The following is a 10,516-nucleotide window of genomic DNA, read 5'->3' on the forward strand; positions in this document are numbered from 1 at the left end:
GCCCTGGAACAGGCTGCCCAGGGAGGTTGTGGAGTCTCCTTCTCTGGAGATCTTTAAAACCTACTTGGACGCAGCCCTGTGCCATGTGCTCTAAGTGACCCTGTGTGAGCAGGGGGGTTGGACTAGATGACCTCTGAGGTCCCTTCCAACSTTAAGCATTCTATGATTCTATGAAATGTTTTCATAACTAAATGAAACACATCTATCTCACTAGAGAGATTTGGTTCCAGAAGACTTGTTTATACAAGCATCACCATCTGTAGGTACCTTTTATTGTTTGTATTTTATTTCCATTCTAATCTTTGAGTCATAAAGATTTGAGTCAAAATTTGAGTCATAAAAATTATGTCAAAAGAAAAAATGACAAAACTTATTAATGTCAAACTACATTTATAAAAGGATGAAATTCTATGAGAAAAAGAACATTCTTTTTTAAAATAGATATTTCTCCATTTTATTTTATTTGGGAATTTGATAGCAATAATTTCTTTTTTAATCCCATTTTATAATATATGGCCTGATATATAAGCAGATGAGAAATACTACAATAACTTTCCTTCAAGCATATCTAGGCTTTTGTTTACCATCTTTCATAAAGCCGAATTTCAGAAACTAGTGAAATGTAAAATACATATGGTGAGGCCAATACTCAAGGATTTTTATTCACTCTAATTACATTTAATTTTCTTCTTACAAACAAATTCTGAGGCAAGCAACTGGACAAATTCTCCATTTTTACTTTATTTTAAAGGTAAGCCTTAATGGAAAGTTTTCCTTAGGGAAAGATTGACTGAAATGCATCTCAAGACTGTAAGTAGCTGTAGACAAATTAAGATATCCTAGAGCATACTTTTTTTTTTTTTTAATCATGTTTTTAAAGCCAGTATTATATTTCTGTGATCTATCTTGATTTTTGAATACTAAGGATAAGTAAGAAGGGAAACTAGCAAAAGTCCAAGTGAAAACATCATCTAATCAAAACTAATCTCCTAGACCTGCCACAATCTGGATTTGGGCCAGGACATAGAAACAAAAATGCTTTATTGGCAGTGACAGATTACCGCAGTTGTCAGTGAACAGAGGGCACTCATACTCTCTCATAATTTTTGATTTCTTGAAGTATTTTTTTCTGATGGCCATTAGATAATGCCATTTCACCTGAGAGGAGTGGCAGACCCTGAGCTTAGGCATAAAATAAATGGAAACCTATTGAGTAGGTAATATACAAGAAGTCATGAAGGGAAAGTAAGGCCACACCGCTATTCTTTTACTGGCTAAATCTCAGAAGAATCATTCTCAGAATTATTCACTGTTTGGAAAGAATCATTCCCGACTGAGTTTAATTCAACGCATTATTGCAATGATTCTAGTTGGATCAAGGGAAGGAATTAGGAGGGGGTTTAAATACTATCAAAACCTCCTGTGACTAAAAGCCACTGTTTTGCTCCCAAGTTGGTACAAAAGTCTCCCATACCACTATCATTGACTAATGCTTTTACCAGTATAATACTTAATCTGTCTTAATCACTACTACTTAGTCACTCCTATCAGAGTATCTCATTCCTTTCTTAAAAAAAAAGAAAATCTTATTAAATGGGAATGATTTTTTTAAAGCTAAGAATTAAAGTAACTACCTAGTGTTTGAGTGAAGAAAAAAAAATTGGCTGAACTAGGAAAACAATTAATTTATTTGGCACAGTGGCTAAATCAATCCTTGATAAAGCCTAAGGACTGACACCTGAGGTGAACTTAGTCCATTCCTTTTTAGGAAGTTTTTTTTTTTTTTCTTTTCCGAATAATGAATGCCTTTTAATCTCATGAGAAGTTAAGAGCAGATACTTAGTATATCGGCAGTGGATTGGTTATTGTTTTCATATTAAGAGGTTTTTGTGAAACCTCTTAAAGTGAACTTTAACTCATTCAGAAGCACATTTCCCAGCTCTGAGTGACAACTCCAGGCCATGGACACGTAGAATAAAATTATTGGTACCTATATTAAGGATGTTCTAAATTGAAGGGGCAGTCAGAAATGGGTCAAAAAAGTTTGCGCAGAGAAGTATGGCATTTTGGAATTTACAAGAYGGAGGTCTATACGTTTAAATTGGGGAAATTTTAATATTCAGTGGTATAACAGTAGGCTCTAAGCTTTACCTTTAAAATTAAAAAATACAAATGAATGTTTAGTTTATAATAAGTAACTGCCTAAATAGATCATCTTTTTCTTTAGAAGGATGGTCCCTTTAGATTGGTCGCTTTAAAAGAGTCCATTCATAAAGTCTAAATGTTATATGGAATAATTGCAGAATCATAGGTGGAGTGTGAAATTGTTAGGAAAATGTGTCTTTTTGATCAGGCTTTGCTGCTGAAGCTTGTATGCAAGGACATTGGCCTTTGATTTATTCTTCACTGTTGGTCCAGAATAGGCTGATGTTAGGGTCTTTGCTATGTCCAGCTGGCTGACTTCTTGGACTATGGAGAATAATTATCAAACTAAAAAATATCAGAAACAGTACAAAGTCTCTATTCTGGAAAATTTTCTACTTGGCTCAAAATAGGAATTGAGGTCTTTTATTGAAATTACGTCTCCCCCCCTTGTTTTTTCCACTCTCCTCAGCTCTACTGCATCAAGAAAAATTTGGAAGTTCCCCTACTACCTTCATGAGAATATTTTAATTACAAAATTGAGATGTGGAGTCTAAGATGGTGTGAAATATTGTGTCAGCAAAATTTTCTAAAGTTAAGAATATTATATATGGAAAACTGTGACATTTGACCATGGTCATTACTAATCACAGTTTTTAACTGTCTAGTTCTTTTTGTAAAATAAAATAAATATAATCACCCTTAATCATATATTCTTTTTTTTTTTGGTAGTAATTTTTAACCGATAGACGGTTTGCAGGTATACTATCTTTTCCTTTTTATATTAATTCCTAAATATTTTTAAGGTATTCAGTATTTTCAAGTTCTAGAAATATCTGTAGGGAGTGATTAAAATCTCTGACTAGATATATAGCTCCACATTGTTGCTCAGAAACAGAACTATGATGTTACTATAATGCACTGACAGTAAAATCAGCTGTTATTTAAAAGTACTAAGACCTATGCCACAGACTTATTCTCTTTTGCTGAGAGATTAGTTATCTATGCAGAACTGGCTAAGCAATTGCTTTACTATTCAGTTTCACATAATACATTTGAAATTGATTCCATGTTCAAAAGGATTTGGGATCAAGTCTAATACTTTTTTTAGTTCTTTCTGCATGTATTGAAAGCAAACAATATTCCTTGAGGAAAAAAAAATATTTTATAGCAAATTTTTGAAAATTGAAATAAGAAGCATTAAGATTTTATCGGGGCTCTAGCAAAAGTTAGGGATAACCCATCAACAGTAAAATGGATAAACAAGGTTTATAATCAAGACTGAACTGTATTTAATCTCTGTTGCTGATCTCTGCGCAGCTTTAGCTTGTTTTCATCAAACTAATTGATGGCAAATGGAGCAGATGTATGATGAGATTATAGCTTCACTTTATGGGAGGATTATGAGAAAATATGCCTTTTTTTTTTTTTTTTCTCCACTACAAGTATTAGAAATTTGGAAAACGGACTGGTTTGAAATTGAAGTAATCTCTCCTGCCTTGCAGATTTTCCTTATTATTCTGAGCATTGAATTTAGCTTAATTGTAGAAAAATATATCATTTTATGTTTAAGATCATGTATTTTATAATTAAATTCTTGTCATTGACACTTGTATTTAATTCTAGAATATGTTTAAATACTTATTCCATCTGAGTTATTAAAACTGTGACACATAACAACTGATCTAGAATACTATACATATTGGTAAAGAAAGATTAGGAAAAGAAAAAGCATATAAAGATACTATTACGTCCACTGTCTTTATTCACTCATAATATTAAATTTGCATACCCTTGTTAAGACATCTGAAATGGTGACAGTACATCTTCCATATTTGTACTTCTTACGAAAACAAGTTACTTTCAGGTAGCAACCTTTCAATATCTTTTTTTCCAAGTCAAAGAAAAATGTAAGAACAAAATATTTAGAAAGAAAGTAATTTTTTTTTCTTTAACATTAGGACACAGATCTGTAGAAAGTATATTCTGAAGCTACTTCTATGAGACCTCACCCAGGATGCAGTGAACATTACAAGAGGAGAGCTTGAGGTGAGTTGCAGCTTCCCTGTGTGTTGAGATGAGTCTGCGAGGACCAGGGGCACGGGTACAGCAGTGAGGGTAATGGGGAGAAAGCATTGCAGAGGAAATCTGGAAGGCATGAAGAGAAGAGAGACCAAGTTGAAGGGCATGAGCAAAAGATGCTCCCATCAAGAGGCATTCAGCCTAGGGAGGAGGGTAGGGAAACATGAGTGTGGATAAGAAACAGGGCAGACATCAAGAAAGTCTTATAGGTAGTGATGAGAATGGGAGGGAAATGAGACCAGCCAGCTGAGCAAGAGTGTGCTGAGTCATATTTGGGAACGGGGGATGAGGTGCAGTGGCTGAGCTGGACCTGGCTGAGGAGATTAGGACTTGRACCCTGTGCTGGATACTGAGACTGAAGCTGGAGTGAGAGAAAACAGGGATGAGGACTGGTTATTTTGCAGGCATATAGCAAAATCCTTAGGAGCTGACTACACTGCAGAAAAAGTATTTAGCAGATTTCTATTCAGTATCAGAAAGGTAGCACTATTCATTAGAAAAGCCCCCCATAACTTACTTTTTAAGGTATATTAATAGGCACTTACTTGAAAGACAGACATTGTCTAGATTGAAAATGTAGGATATTACAGTTTTAATAAGGTTATGTTCCCTAATGATTTCACAGTTTTTCCCTTTTTCATGGAACCTGTCAGTTTCTGCTCCCAAAGCCCTTATCCTTTCACACATTGTTATCTTTAAAAAGGGAATAAGACAATATATAAAATTCACTTAAGTAAAGGTCTCCCTTCATCCAGCATTACTGCTGAGATCCTTACACTGGCAGCAGTTTACCAAAGCACAGGCAAAAATCAATTTTAATTAGTATTTTTGGCTTTAATGAAAAGTGATTACCGAACTGGCATTTTAGTTAATACTGTTGAGATTTATGGTGGGGTGATGCTAATTAATTTTCTGTTGAATTGCTATGGGCCTTGAATAACTGCAATAAAATGGCAGATTTGCTGATACCAGGACTATATCAGCACTTCAGAGCTTCTTAAMAAAAGGAGCTTAATGGGTTGCAGGTATAATTTACATTACTTCTCATAAACTACACATTATTACTCCTTTATAAAAGTGTTATGAAAAGCCAAACTTTCTGTGTTTTATAATGGGAGCAATGTGTTTTCCTGCAATTTGGTGTCAGCATATGCAAGCTTTCTTTAGAATCTGATATATTTTCAGAACTGTTAGTTAGAGAAGATTTTATTGGGTCAGAAAATCAATCTTAGCCTAAATCCATTTCACTATATATTGTTGTTATTCCTTTTTTTAATTTTGCTGTTTTTGTTATTGGAATGATGCAGTTGAATAAGGCATCTACATTTTGACTTCAAGCTCTGTGTGTCAGGAGGACTATATTTTATCGTGTGCCTCTGCAGTGCCTAGTGCTGTAGGATTTTGACTTCAGTTCAGGCCTCCAGGTATTGGCATGGTGCCTGTTGACTTGGGGAGCATGCGGCCCCATCTAATTTTCTTTAAGTCGCAGTAAAACTGGCATCATCTCACTGTCTCTAAAGTGGTCATTATTTCTGAAATATGTACTCAGCCCACTTCAGCCAGAAGAAAGCACTTCATACTCTGTGTCAAATTATACCTGCCCAGCATTGCAAGTCATGGAGCCGATAGGAAAACASTGAAGTACTGTTTTCTTTCTAGAGCTAGAGCTAGAGCATGGGAGACAACACTATCATATTAGCGAACATTTACCAAGCGTTCATATTACTGACCTCAGAATCTCAGATATAAAAAGGTGTCATCGTAAGCAATGCAAAATGAATATTCTTGAAGGTGCGGGACAGCATAATTCCTCCTTTACTCCAGGATTCATTCAGATATTATGAAAACAGCATCTGCTCCTGGTGAAAAAAGTACTGCTTGACCAAAACATTGAGAGAGCCATGGCTTTCACTCAAAGAGTGAAAGTGGTTGAAAAATTAAGGCTTTTTTTTCTGCTTTTTTTTTTTTTCCTAAGTAAATGGTTAAAGGTAGAGACAAATTCCCCTGTTAAGCGTGAACAGAGAATGTTGTTGTTGTCCAAAACTATTTGTGGTGGATAGTGCACAGTGAAATTTAATCAGCTTAATCACCTCTTTAGCATATGAAGCCAGATCTTTTCATGCTTAATATAAGTGGCAAAAATGATTGCACCTTGTTCAAGGTAGGTATTCTAGTGACAACTATAGTTTTAATTAAAACAATTAAAAATAGTGTGTGATACAAATATAGAGGTTTTGGACCTACCTGCAGTGGATCCTGTAAACCTATTTTCTGTTCCTTTGTTATAAATCTCAGAAAGAAATATAAAAATAAAAGCAAATTATTTTTATAAAGATATAAGTGCTTTAGAGATTGCAGCAAGAACAATGGTGAAAGAAGAAAGTAGGATCCTAATTACTGAAATCACATAAAGCTAGGCAGGTACCTAAATATATTTGAAAATCTTCTGCAAAACATAGATTTGAAACAGAAGCATATGAGATATATCTTGCATTCTCAGTGTTTTATAGTGATGACTTTTTATTCTGGTTTAATAAGGAAATGACATTTATATAATTACTCTATGTATGCAGGCATATGTGTGTCTATTGCTACTCTCCCTCCAAATATCTTTAGAATCTCTTGTCCAATTTTGATGAAATCTGACAGAGGAGAAGTTATTAAATTACTAAGTTCTTACAAATGGCTGAAAAGAGGCAAGAGACGCTACTTGGCTACAGTCAGCGTCTCTGCTGAAGAAAAGGCGCAAGTATGAGCTCACCCTTCAACAAGCATTGGAGAACAATGGTAGAGAGACTTTCAGATAAAAATGTCAGGCATCGCTAGTTTTACTGCTCACAGAGTCGCATTATTTTTTCATAACCAATGCAAAATGTCTGTAGGCTATTTCCTGCTTTGTTTAAACAATATCAATTTGCAAGACAGATGACACATTAGACACCACATTAGGCTCTGTCATTGCCATGATAATCTTGAGGGCCAGATTGTTGCTGGCCCTGCACAGATGCACAAATGGAGAGAGGTTGTGAGCGYCATTCTTCCATTATGTCCCTTGTCACAGTGGTAGCAAAACAGCCCTTATACATCTCGGTCATTAAAGCTACTCACTGCTAGTCTCCCCACAGCAAAACAAAGAAGTTGCTACTGGTTTACATCTTACTGAGCAGATCTGAAATGAAATACTTTTATCTTTGTCTAAACAATTCCATTAAGACATTTGTATTTAGCAATAGAGAATCCCATGGTAACACACAATACAAACATTAAAAAGATTTTGATGGTATATACAGGCATTTATAGTCTTTTTTTTTTTTTTTCAGAAAAAGTCATTCACTGCTGCTTTAAAAAAGATTCTAGGAAGTAGTAAAGACTCTAGAAATTATGCAAGAAAAATCCATCTGGGCAATAAGCAAGTCAAAATATTCAATCTGTCACAGAAAGCTGTAAAGGAAAAAGAGTAAGCCCACAGTAATACTGTCACCTAAAGCTGAGCATTAAATTCAATTACAACTAATATCCACTACACTACTAAGTAGCTAAGTACTTAAGCTACATTAGGATGCTAGGAGATAATAAGAAGTTAGTGTGCTTAATGATTTATTCTGTTGTCCATTATCTCATCTGGAGTTCTAGACATGTGTGCCCAATAAAACATTCATTTTACCAGGCACTTTTACTTCAAAATGTTTTTAGTCTCTGGTGGATGCTGGTCTTTTGGCAAACACAAAAAGATTTTCAGGATGTGCTGTGGTCATTAGACTAAGCACATTATCTAAAAATGACAAATGTTCTTCTCGTGAAGAATACTTGTGGTTTTCTTCACTACTTTTCCAGAGGACAGTGTGTCTACCTTACTCTAGGGAGATTCATGCTCCAGCAAGTGACTCTTCAGTCATTGCTGAAGAGGCCTGGTCAACAGCAACAGATACACAACTCAAAGCAGGTCTGAAATCACCCCCTCTCCAMCTACACAAACACAGCTGAAAAAAAATGCAAACCCCTACTGCTCATATCATCCAAAGCTGTTAAGGATGTCAGCTGTTTCCTGGAAGATCTTGCCTGAAGGGACTTCGATCCATGACTTTTGACAGTTGTAATTCTTAAGTGTTGTCTTTGTGTTTAGCCCTGTGTAAGACAAGTGGCTGTTTCCATGAGAAAAAGGCCATAATTAAAAAAGAGCAGCTCGCACACTGGTGCCTCATTGTGCCTTTTTTTTTTTCATTGCTCTTTAGCCTCCTTCTGTGGCTGCATTTTTTTCTTGGCTATGAAAAGCAACTGTAAGCTCCAAAATGTTTTCCATGAGAAACAGTGCTTGCCAGTTTTGCTGCTCTCCAGCTGGCCGCGTTTCTCCACTCCTGTCACATTCTCCTGTYGTGGGGGCACTGCCAGGTTTGAAGAGCAGGGAAGAGCACAGAGCGCTAGCTGCTCTGTTGGAGAGCCCTTTCACTCACCTCTAGCACCAGAACATAAGCGAATGTGCAGCTCAGCAGACTGAGAGATGGAAAAGATTCTTTGTGATGGGGCTTTTTAAAGTGTGTGCTTAAATCTAAGCTCTTCAGTGTTGGAAGATTAAGGCACATCATTACTGGCTTTTGGGAATTAGTGCCTTGGCTCTGGTGTGTTCCTTCTTTCACCTCTCTAGTGCCACAACTCTTAATTTAGTATCCTTGCTAAAGTTCATTAACATGTGGTTTCCTAGAAGTTAAATCACTGCTTATAGATTTGAACCCTGAAATTGTACAATAGGGAAAAAACATCACTCTCTACTTTGAATTTAGAATAGTGGGTTATCATTTGCACTCCTTTGCTTATAGCCCTTTAGCTAAATTTTGTCCTATATGATTCTGTTCATATCTTAACCAATTAAAATGATTATGAGAACAATTTTATGATATACTGGATTAAATGCTGCATTTCCTAAAATAGCCATAGTGTTTTGCTTTCGCTACTAATTTCATAATTATGACAAAGAAAGCAATCAACATTTCCTTGCAAGAAATATGCTTTGTAGATTGGTATTAGTATTTCCAAGTCCATCTATGCTTCCAATGTATAAAGCTGATCCAAAGTAAAAGTGTTTTGTATAATCAATACCATGTAGCTGTGCAAAAGGAAAAAAAAAAATCCCACAGGCCCACAGGAATCTTTTAGGAAAGGAACTACTTTTAGAGAGGTATAGTTATACTTAATCAGTCTAGTATCCTATCTCTATGGTGGGGAAGTTTACTTTTACTGGTATAGTAACAAAAACCTTTGTTTCACTGTCTCATCTGTACAACTTCTTTTTTGAGCATACTGGAGCATACAGGAATTGAAATAAATCTCCCACTTTTATTTTCCCTCTTCATCACCTGCTTCAGAGACAGGAACATCAGAGCCTGTGATTCTTGCAGCAGTCGTAAATCTTTATTTATAACGAACACGGTATTATCACCACTGACAGAGGGTATGGACCACCACAGACAAYTTACTAAGCACAGGGGGAAAAAAATGCACTCTCTCTTCAGGAACTCGGGAGAAATCAAAAATTATTAATGAAATATCAATGAAAATATCAATGAACTCTGGAAATACTTTTTGTACCCCTCCTTTGTTGATAGTCAGGTACTACCTGAGGAGTGGTGATCATAGTGGTGTCAATCACAATTTGGATAGTGTCCTACTTTCTAGCATGACAATTCATTATTCTGGTGAGGGATCAGAACCTGCTTGTCAAAGATAGCTCTGAGTTTTGTTGGGATGTGGATGGAATATTCACAAATGAAATATTTCTGGAAAACTGGCATCAATTACCTTTTAATATTATTTAAGGAAGTAAAAAGATGTAACACAGTACTTTTAAACTGTGACAGTTGCTGTCAGGAAAGAGATTTTTAGTCTCACAATAGTTTGCAAAATTCTGTAAATATGTCTGTCCAAGCTTTTAAACTCAAAATAACATCTTATTTAGATGCTATTGAAAAGCAATTTGAAATCAAATACCTCAGTCTCAATCAGTGTTTGGTTTGTGTTGCTGGAAATATTTTGGTAACTTAGAAACAGTTCCTTTTTATTTTAACTTCCATCCCTTTTAATTATAATCACTTTATATTTCTAAACAAGATAACCTGAAGAAAAAAAGATTTCTTACAATAACCTCATCTTTTTAATGTCATATTTTTCTTACCTCTTTTTTATCAGCAGTAAAGAGCCTCACCTCCATCCCCGGGAAAGTGATGGAGCAGCTCATCCTGGCTGCTCTCTCCAGACACATGGAGCAGAAGAAGGTGCTCAGGAGTAGCCAGCATGGATT

Source organism: Nothoprocta perdicaria, unplaced genomic scaffold (assembly GCF_003342845.1).
Source record: "Nothoprocta perdicaria isolate Ctin4 unplaced genomic scaffold, notPer1 scaffold_135, whole genome shotgun sequence".
Lineage (NCBI taxonomy): Eukaryota > Metazoa > Chordata > Aves > Tinamiformes > Tinamidae > Nothoprocta > Nothoprocta perdicaria.